The 11,770-nt window shown below is 38.0% G+C and overlaps 1 pseudogene; it reads right to left on the reverse strand.

The window, feature by feature from the left end:
- Positions 1-8,204: 8,204 nt before the first annotated feature.
- LOC145240528 (U2 spliceosomal RNA) lies at positions 8,205-8,309 on the reverse strand (annotated as a pseudogene).
- Positions 8,310-11,770: the final 3,461 nt, after the last annotated feature.

Genomic DNA, 11,770 nt, shown 5'->3' on the forward strand with positions numbered 1-11,770 from the left:
CACATGTGCTTTTACTTTGCCCTCATCAGCCGCTAACCAGAGGTGATGACACAGTTTCGGTGGCTAAAGCGGGACTGCCACCCCTGACGCCACCAGCAGCTATTGCTGCTGGGCAAAGCAATAAATAGGATTTAAAAAAATTACCTGGCATATTCAAGCAGAGGAAAAACGCTGTTTTTAACTTTTTTCATTTTTATTTTTAACTTTTTGATTTTAATTTAAATTTTATTTATTTATTTTTCTCTTTAATTTCCCTTTTTTTCCTTCCTTTCCCCCCTTCCTTCTTTTTCTTTCCTCCCCCCCCCCTTTTCTCCCTCTCTCTCTTTTTTTTTTTTTTTTTTCCAGAGCAGCCCGAGAACGGAAGAAGTGGACAATATTATGCTCGCTTTGCAAATGTCTTCGAATTGCGCCAGATCCAGCATGACGCCTGTCTAACAATTGTTTGCAGGCGACATTTTTGTTTTTTTTAAATCCCTTCCAGTGACGCCTATTTTCGAAAGAAGCGAAATGGTGGAGTGTCCTAAAAATCCTCGACATCCAACCTCGATAGGCATCACATTGCACATCCATCCCTTATCTATACACTCGGCACGCACGCATTCGTACCGATCTTTCTTTCGTTCATGAGCCTCTGAGAAATTTTCTTCCCAAGGGACAGTTAGCTCGTTTAAAAATATACTCTTTTTAGAGTCAGACCAGAGCAAAATATCAGACCGCTTTTCTGTTTGGATGATGTGCACTGGAAATTTCAAAGATGTCTTCAGATCTGCTGAAACTTTCCAATCCTTTGCCCCATTCAATAACTTCATATTGGGATTCAATTTATTTTTCCTCTTTGATGGACATTTGCCTTCCTGGCAAAATTGAACCCTGGGCTCACTAGTTGTTACAGGCTGTTTGTTAGCTAATATACACTGGGATGATATTATCTCAACCAGCACTTCTAGAACCTGGTTGTGTCGCCATGTAAACATTGGGAGGGATTTTGAGCATGCAGACAAGACGTGACGCAAGGTACCGCGCTCTTTTTGACATATAGTGCATAGATCAGAATCTATATATCCCCATTGTTTGAGATTCGATGCGCATGGCAGTAGGTCATATGTAGACCCCAAAAGGTATGATATCGCCAGTGGTTCCATTTCGATTAAGGTGTCCCATGATAATTTAACTGGCTCAATATCACTCCATGTTGTCCACGCACATTGCTTGGCTTGAGTAACAGCAGTAGCTTTTCTTTTTTCCTCCTCAAACATTTTTATTTCCTCGGTCACCATTTTTCTCTTATCTTTAATGCCCATTTTGGAAAATGGCTCATAATTTGTGGATCCTAAACCAGCCCTGTCAACCTGAACAAGACCCACTATTTCCTTCGTTCGAAGACTGGATTCTGCTTCTTCAATTTTTTTTTGTAACTGACCACTTGGTGCCAGCTTTTACAGTTGGATGTGCTTCCCGGACAAATTCATCATTTGAGTCATTCATCATCATTTGAAGACGCACCTTTCAACTTTGAATTCTTCTACTAATGAGGACAAAGGAAGTTGCAGGCTGCCAGAATTCGTGTATAACCCTATTTTAGAAAAACAGGGGGGGGGCTCCAAGCCATTTACGTAGATATTTATTTGCGTGTTGTTCTATCCGTTCAATACGGATAGAACAACACGCAAATAGTGCTATTTCATAAATTTGCATGGGCCACGAAAGACGGGGTACTAATCCATATTGATAGCACCAAGCTTTCATCTTTCCCGGCAAAAAAATTTTATTTATTGCCTCAAGTCCCTTCAGGGCCATGTTTTGCAATTCCATACCCCGATGTCTGTCTGTTAGTGGAATTTCGTAAAGGCGTCCTAGACTCTTCACAGGAATTTCTTTTACTGTCGGCACAATATCCTCCCCGACATTAAAGTGAATTTGCCTTACAGAACCTTTAATGATTGACAAACTTCGACTTTTCTTTGGTTTAATCCTCATTTCTACCGTTGTAAGAAGATCAAAATACCGGTCAAGCAAACACTTAGCAGCTGTTTTGGAAGGGACAATGATGGTAATATCGTCCATGAACGCTTTTGACGGAGGAAGAATTATTTGTTTATTAGTCGTAACCCCCGTTGTAGTGTTAGCGGCACTTCTTAATATAAGTTCCATTGCTAACACAAACAATAGTGGGGAGATGACGCACCCCATCATAATGCCGATTTCAAGTGACTGCCATCTTGTAGTGTATTTTTTCATTGTAAACCTCATGAAAGCCAAACGAAAATATTTCATTATAATGTCCCTAATCTTTTCCGGAAAGTGGAAATAGTTTAATGCCATATCAATTAATTCGTGGGGAACCGACCTATATGCGTTGGCTAGATCAAGCCAAATTACATGAAGGTCTGACTTTGTCATTTTGGCCGACATAATTGATCCCCAAATCATTTCCGCATGCTCCAGACAACCGGAAAACCCGAGCACCCCAGCCTTTTGTACTGATGTATTTATATATTTATTACTCATTATAAAGGATGTCATTCGTTGAGCAATAACACCGAAAAATATTTTTCCTTCAATATTTAAAAGTGATATAGGACGGAAATTCGGAATACCTTTTGAATTAATCTCCTTTGGTATCCAAATACCATTAGCAAGGCACCAGTCTTGTGGCACAGTACCCTGCTTCCAAGTCCTCTGAAGGAGGCCAGTCAACTTTCTGAGGACACGAGGGCAATTTTTATATAATTTATACGAAATGCCATTAACTCCTGGGGCACTACCAGCCCGAGCCTTACGTACGAAATCAACGACTTCCCCAAATTTAATATGCTGGATGTCAAAGCTAAACATTGGGTCCTTTAGTATTGGTAGGTTTTCCATGAAAGAAATTGGAATATTATTCGACTTATCTGTATATGTTTTATATAAATGGTCCTCGATTTCTTTCTGTGATACATCGAGTTGGCCACTTTTTGATTCAACGAAAAGTTTCTTAGCGAATTCATATGGATTCGTATAAAATGATTTCAGGGCCTGGCGTCTTTTCTTTCGTTTCTTCCGTTGGTTTTCTGCTCTTGATATTTTTAGAATTTCTTGTTTAATTCCATTTAAGAGAATTAATATTCCCTCTTTTTCTTGCAAATGAGATTCTTTAAGACGGCGTTTTAATAACCGTTGTTCGGATCTTAATTTTCCTTTTTTCATTTGTCGTCTGTTTGGTTTTTTTTCCACGTTTTTTCTCCGCCGGATACTATGCCAAATCTATCATAACAAACGTCATATGTTATCTTGCAAAATATGCCCATTTGCTTTTCAATGGGACCTTTAAGGTGAACCGATAGTAAAAACGAGAGCTCTTCATCAAGATTTGACCAAACAGCCTTCTGGTTACCTTTAGGCCATTGAATTGTTGGTTTGCTGAGAATGTCTCCTGGGGGCTGATGTTCAACAATGGAATCCTGAACGCTGTGGGTGTAGTCCTGGTTCGTATTCCCATCGGTCGATTTATATTCACGGTTAGGTGAACAACGTTGTTGACACCAACGTGCCTTATGGATTCTTAAACCGCGCAAACTCTTAAAGGTTCTTCCACAGTCACATGTTGTAGCCGGGTACAATTCCAATTCGTTGCCATTAGAATCAGGTTGATGGGTGATATATTCTCCCTCCCCGCTACAGTCACCCTGAGGGCATTTTCCGTTTGTTTTACTTCTCATGGTTTATAAGGAATTTCTTGTCTTTCCAAGATGTCACTTCGTCTTTCCAAAGGGTCACTTCGTCTTCCCAAAGGGTCATCTTACTTTCCAGAGAGTCTTAGTGTTCAAATTCTACATACAACATGTGACCACATGTGCTTTTACTTTGCCCTCATCAGCCGCTAACCAGAGGTGATGACACAGTTTCGGTGGCTTAAGCGGGACTGCCACCCCTGGCGCCACCAGCAGCTATTGCTGCTGGGCAAAGCAATAAATAGGATAAAAAAAAAATTACCTGGCATATTCAAGCAGAGGAAAAACGCTGTTTTTAACTTTTTTCATTTTTATTTTTAAATTTTTGATTTTAATTTAAATTTTATTTATTTATTTTTCTCTTTAATTTCCCTTTTTTTCCTTCCTTTCCCCCCTTCCTTCTTTTTCTTTCCTCCCCCCCTTTCTCCCTCTCTCTCTCTTTTTTTTTTTTCCAGAGCAGCCCGAGAACGGAAGATATATATATATATATATATATATATATATATATATATATATATATATATATATATATCACACGTGGACTTGAAAGTAAAGAAAAATGTGCTGAAGTGAACTTGTTGTGCTGAAACTGTGATAATATTTTGATAGTATGTTGAATATGATATCGGGGTTTGGATGTTCCGAACAAAATAAAAAGGCATTGCTAATTATGAAGAGAATTTGAAGGCCGGTGTATTAGAAATTATTCTAATCTCATTGTTTTCACTGTTTATAATTGTGGCGAAATTTCAAGGGTTCGCCAAACATGTACTTTGATACACAAATAAAAAAAAAGAGATTACAGATGAGAACGATAATGCGAACAATAGTCGTTGCTTTAAATTATTTTTTCCTATTTTCACCTGATCTTTTATGTTACAACTTTTGGACATGTTTATATAACAGTTGAGTGAAACTCTTAACGTTTATGAATGACAATTGTTATCTATTCCTTTCTATTTTACTTGCCATTGTTTCCCGAATAATGCGTCAAAACAGTTCATATTTACTTTCCTGTTGCTTCTTTCCATTTTTCTATGAAAGTATTGCTATTCTCGTACAAATATCTCTCACAACAATTATCATTAATTCTGGTTATTTTCCAATGTTCTCAAACGCTGTTATTTTCTACCGCTTTGGCGCAATAATTTCAAGCTAATTCGCCAAAAATACTGATTAGGTATTTGAACTAATTATATTTTCAGGCTTTAATGTGTTCAAGAGTGATGAGCCATTTGTGAGATCCCTTTTCTTTGCTGCGGCATATAATTAGATTACTATTCTTTACGCCGAAATCGGACATCTTTATATTTCTATCTTTTTAGCAAAAAAATATTTATGTTGGTTTGTTTAAATTTTTTTAACATTTTCCTTTGTCTGGATATGAAGAGTCCTAAAAGGTACAAGATATTCACCCGTTAGCTTACACGTTCACACATAATATCTTTTTAAAGATTCTTACCGTCCATTTAAGTACACTTGTTTTATAATTGTTGAACTTGGCTCATCTGGTACACTAACCTGTACTAAGATTGATCTTTCCTTCTTTATTTGTGTTAGGTGTAATGGCTTTGTATTCGACGTACAAATCGATAGTAATTACATAGTCATAGCAGATTGAATTGCTTATTCCTAACTGTTTGTCGGATATGTTCCCAGGGTTGCTGCGGCATTCAATAGTCTGCATTTTACATATGGTACAGTGTTGAATCCCATAGTGGCCGCCCCCATCCCCAGCAGCACCTTACAGATAGATGTCAAGTTGTGCATACTCGCTAATTCTGTGCGCAAGAACCTACATTGTTGTTCTTGCTGAAAAAATCATATTGCAAGACTTAGTGTTAGACAGCAATTATATCTCCAGTGGATGAACACATTTCAGCCTGTGTATAAGGTTTGCTTTTTATATCTTTCTTCAGTTATTTTTCAGAGATCAAGGTGCTCGTTCTTCGAGGAAACAGTTGATTCTATAACGATTGAAGTTTATATCCGAGGGATTTTTTAAGAATAAACGCTGTTCCCTTCATGGTTGCTATCTGCATTTTGTTTCAGCTTAGTCTTTATCATTACGCTTCTACATATTTTTGAAGATTCTTTTTTGTTACGCCACTTCTTCCTATCACAACCAGTATAATGTTTATTTAATTCAGAGACTATGTATTATTTAGTCATTTTTAGGCCCTGCTGTAAGAATAAACGTGGAATAGAGGTAAATCGTTTTTATATTATTGTAGTTTGTAAAACACTTGGCGTCATTGCGCAAATGCAAGGTCTGTAGATGACATTTGCAAAGATTACACGCAAAAACACAGAGGTGCATTATCTGCATGTTTACTCAATTGACATATTTTAGTTTTGCTATGCTCAGTGAAATGGATCCTATTTAGGTATACCTTTAGAATGTGATCCAACATATACGCTGATCAAATTTTACATAAATAAAGGCTATAATAGGGCTGAGTTAGGGCGTGTAATATGTACAGAATTATGGGCAATTATTGCTTTGCTTACTATATCTTTTGGCCGATGACGCAAACCAAAACAAGTAACAACCACGTATTTGAAATTGATAATAATATTTTAATACTAATATAGTTTTGCTTATAAACTATGTATTTCGAGGGAATGGTAGTGAAACTTTGTTTATGCTACGCCGAGGGAAGTTCCTAACCCCAGGATCGTCCTCCATAGACCTTGTCGGCTTAAGAAAAGTAGACCGCTTGGTACCGGCCCATATGACGCCGGAATCACTGATTGCACGAAATTGACATGATAGTGCCAGACCCCAAATCATCAGCGTGCATGAACGATTTTGAACAGATTTAAGATTTCGGAGTAAAACAAAACGATAAGTCTCGACAGAATGGAGCCTAGAATGAACTCATGACCGCTAAGTGATATGCCCGACGATAAGTATAGCACAGTCATCCTCTCTCCCTCTAGCGCGCCACAAAACTATATATCAAGTACGTCTATGTTACGGTCCTTAGACGAAAATAGATTTGTTGCTCGAAAATCTTCCATCTACCAAAAACAATCTATAACATCGACGTTTATCGCTGACAGAATCCCCTTTATAATCGTATTAGTGAACCGAGGGCGAGAACATAAAAAAAACGTCAAGACTAACTAGTTTGTAACTGTTTGTGCAACCACTATTAGCGATTTACAACACATGAAAATATTATTTTTCGAAAGGACTATTGTCGTGACGATTTTAAAAACCCATACATATATTTACACCTTTTGTACGGTTGTATTATAATAGAATTTTAATTAGATAGTTGATATGTTAAAATATCCTTCCTTGAGTTGTTAAAGACTATAAGGGTCTTCATTGTCGTTTTTCTTAGTTTCTGTACGAAGTAATATGTTTTCAGTTGCAGGACCTAACCCTGAGTCTTAGTGGCGCTACACGAAATTAATCAAATCACAAAGTGGGGCGTATGTCGCTTTCTTGAGCTTAAGAAGATGGATTGCGTCACTTGTGGACTTTCTGAGAAAGAGAGTAAAGAAATCCTGTCCCCGGCTGTCGTGTTATGAAAGTTGTTCTGGGTGACCAGAATAACTGTTGAACTTTCTAAGGCGTTCCATGATCAGAACCGCCTAAAACCAAACGCATATACCGGGTAACACCCGATTGGGGGCATCGTCTTGTTGTATTAGGATGTGACTCGTTGGGTTTTCGTTGAGTTATAAGAAAATGCACATATAACAAATAAGATTGCATAACTTTGGAGAGTTTTTTTTCCTACTAATATGGACGCCGAAGTGTACACTTCGGCGTCATAAATGAAATGAGAAACTTGTTTCTGTGCAGTGTTTGAGGATATACTAGGTTCAATTTCTAAAAAAATGCAAATTACATTTTCGACTAATCAGAGAATTTTCTGAATTTATTAAAACGTACCTTCTCTGGGAGGTACTTCAATCATTGTGGAGTATATTTACGCAATGGTGTAATAACGATGTGAAAAGACACGTCAATAAGCGTCCACGGCTGGCGTGTTCACACTGTGGAAAGGCACTTGCATCGAAACCTGGAACATTTCTGACACGAAAAATAAGACGAAGAAAAGATTGATGCAAATTTAGATTCGCTGTTCGATAAAAAATAAAAATACGTTTTTTTTTTACTGTATAAAAAATCTCATGCACGGGAGAGTTCATTGTGAAAAAAAACAAGGCCGATAGTAATTAGTCGCATGCTCTCGTGTAATGAATGAATGCGTGAATGTAGGATTGACATGAAATTCTTAAAGATAAACAAATGACCGAAAAATGGGCTGAGATGACTTTAATAAATAAAAAGTAAATGACTTAGAATGAATTTAATGAACTTAAGGATGAATTAAATGGCTTAAGAATGACTTGAATGCTTAACAAATAAATGGAATCCTTCAAAAACAAGAATGATCTGGCGAATGACTTGAATGGCTTTGAGACTGACTGGTTGTAAAGTGGGTAATCATTTTACATTAAATTACAGCAGAAAAGTGATCCCCCACTTTATATTACAAAGTTACAAACATAAGTGCAGCATTTAGTAAGAACAGATACTACACTTTGATATTGGCCAAAAGGCCAAGAAAAGCTGTATTTATTTACTCCCCCACCGAGGAAATTAGGCACAAGGGCGATTTTTAATGTGATGAATGAAGGGGAAATGGGGACCAACTCCTCGGAGAGTAGGGGAGCTGGATAATGACAATTGATATGAAGGGTTGCCCATACATTGGCCAAGGTCTTATATGTGGGGTTGGTATTTATTTGAACCCCACCGAGCAAATTAAACACAAGGCCGATTTTTAATGTGAGGAGTGAAGGGGAAATGACGACCAACTCCCTGGGGAGTAGGGGAGCTGGATAGTGACAATTAGTATGAAGGGTTTCCGCTACATTGACCAAGGTCTTATATGTGGGTGATGCCCTCACATATGGTCTTTGCTTGCAGTATCTGCCGGAACAGATATTACACTTTGATCTTGGCCAGATATTTATTTGCTCCGCCACCGAGCAAATTAGGCACGAAGCCGATTTTTAATATGAGGAGTGAAGGGGAAATGGGGACCAGCTCCCCAGTGAGTAGGGGAGCTGGATAGTGACAATTGGTATGAAGGGTTGCCCCTACATTGGCCAAGGTCTTATATGTGGAGTTACCCCAACATACGGTCTTTCCTTGCAGTATCTGCCGGAGCAGATACTACACTTTCATCTTGGCCAAAAGGCCAAGAAAAGCTGTATTTATTTACTTCCCCACCGAGGAAATTAGGCACAAGGCCGATTTTTAATGTGGGGAGTGAATGGAAAATGGGAACCAACTCCCCGGGGAGTAGGGGAGCTGGATAGTAACAATTGGTATGAAGGGTTTCCCCTACATTGACCAAGGTCTTATATGTGGCGTTTCTCCCACATATAGTTTTGCTTGAAGTATCTGCCGGAAAGATACTACACTTTGATCTTGGCCAAAAGGCCAAGAAAAGCTGTATTTATTTGCTCCCCTACCGAGCAAATTAGGCACAAGACCGATTTTTAATGTGAGGAGTAAAGGGGTAATCGGGACACGCTCCTCAGGGAGTAGGGGAGCTGGATAATGACAACTAGTATGAAGGAGAACATACGCGTGCTGTGATTGACGGTCGAAAGAATACACAGTGTGTAGCTGTGAAAGCACGGAAATACGAGTCCAGAAGTCCCCCAGTATCATGACACAAACCGTATTCTTTTTGTGCTGAATGCTTGTTAGGCACCTTCCGATATGTGTGTGGCTCACTGTGGCATGCGGAGGTAGCATGAAGAATTGGTTTGATCACGGCCCGCCGTGTTGACAAACTGACTTTTACTCCAGCAAATGCTGCGTTTAACTGAAGCGGAATGTTTTAGCTTGTGTGAACTATTTGGAAGATGTCCGCAGTCTGAACTGGTCAATGCTAGCGCGCTAGCATTCGAGGTTGCATTAAAAGGATATTGTTTCATGTTGGAGAACGTTTAGTAGTTGCGACGCAAGAACGACGCGCAGCATATAAATCTGATCGAAATGGATACCTTGAATGTACATAACTTGGGCTTTCAGTGACAGATAAAGGTGTCGTACGTAAATACAAACTCCAGATGCGTATGCCACTGGGTGTCGGATACCCGAAGTGGTTCACACCAAGGCTACGTGTGAGATGCTCCTTAGGAGAAAATTAAGCATACTAAAGTAACTGGTAAAATATAACGAGCTACCAGTTGACGTGCCAATTTTGCATTAATGTAACCGACAAATTGACCCGAGTTCGACAGGGTGGGTCAATGCTTTAAATAAAGACGAAAGTCCCTCATCGATTCAGTGCATGTAGTTAAACTGGGCGAGTCGCATCATGGTCATAAGGAGAACCAGTGAACACCAAGGAGTTCGACGTATTACTTATTTCGTCAGAAATCTAGCGATTAAGGCTATATAAACATGCGAAAATGTCAATCAATAGACGTAGTGCGAGTCTACGGGGAAAAAGGTAACATTAGAAGTGAGCTGCGATTAACAGCAGTTGGGGATTTACATAACAGACTACGGTGCTTACCAGTTTCTAAATATTAATTTTTGAGGCCTGTCTCGAATTTCAATTTAAATGCAGTTAGCACGCCAGTAGTCAGCAAGTGTGAATAGTGAACTGGAAGGTTATGTTCTAGTACATGTTACCACGACTTCTTTCTACATTCAATGTTCAACATTTTACAGATTGACAAGTAAAATTATTTACACACTACATTGTGTCTCATTCCATAGTAGTCACCATCAGCTAAACATTACAGCTGGACGCTCTACTTCACTGTAGCACTACCTGCATTTGTTGCCATTGCTAGACTACCCAGTTTCTTACAAGTTTTTGTTACCAAGTCTTAGTTTCTGTCAGCCATTATAATTCTCTCCAGGTCTCAGTTGGTTGATCTACTATGCTTCGAAATACATTGTTCTAAGGTCTAATAGAAGTGGCCTAAAAATACGATTGGGGCATGTTGGTCATTCTTTGAGGTAGACATTTATTTTAGCTTTGTCAGGTTGACACTCAAGACCGTCAATGAATAATGGTAATGTTTTAATATTTGGTAATATGTCAAACTTCAAGAAAGATGTTTTGTCTATTTGATGTGAGACAGGCTTTTTATATAATATTATATCCTTTTGAAACTGTATCTATATGTGTAATGTATATATGTCAACATATTTATAAAGAACATTATGAAACCTTAGATGACAAAACCAAACTCATTATAAACGCACAATGCATTATATACCCATGTTCCTGTGCTTATATATATATATATATATATATATATATATATATATATATATATAGAGAGAGAGAGAGAGAGAGAGCTTAATGCGTAAGAGGAAGAGAGAGAGAGAGAGAGATCAATTCCACAAGAGGAGACTTATCTGCATAATGCCAAGCTCAACAAATATTATTGGAGCTTATACAATAAGACAACAAGAGTATGAAATGAAGTCACAAAACTATATATTGGTAGATATAGAATGGATCATTTATTGAATAATGGAATGCAGGCAAAATTTGGGGGATAGAAGGGACTCTTTATGCCAGGACATTCCGAAGCCTATTATTTTTTTTTACCTTTATTTGTTACTTTTTCATCTTTATTTTCATTTTTATTTTTATCATTATTACTATTATTATAATCATCATTATTATTTTCATTCTCATTAGTATAATTACCCTACTATTATTGCTATTACTACCACTTTTATAAGTAGTAAATGTCGCCTTACTCTTCCACCTTACCAACTATATGTATCCTTAAACCTTTTCTATCAAGGTATATACACTCATAGGCATTGCCATCCTATCCTCCAACCGCCCCCTTAGAATCATACTCCCTATATCATAACAGAAGAAACTTAAAAATATTGCCGAACATTACCTAATCAATATTACAACCTTGCATACACCTCCTCCCCCCAAAATATATGAGCGTTTTTATATTGCCATTTGCCGTTTAGGTTGCACCTGTAAAAAATACCACTCCATAGATAATAGACACCCCACAAACCGTTA

The sequence above is a fragment of the Euprymna scolopes genome, chromosome 19 (genome assembly GCF_053919585.1).
Source record: "Euprymna scolopes isolate OS-2025 chromosome 19, ASM5391958v1, whole genome shotgun sequence".
Lineage (NCBI taxonomy): Eukaryota > Metazoa > Mollusca > Cephalopoda > Sepiida > Sepiolidae > Euprymna > Euprymna scolopes.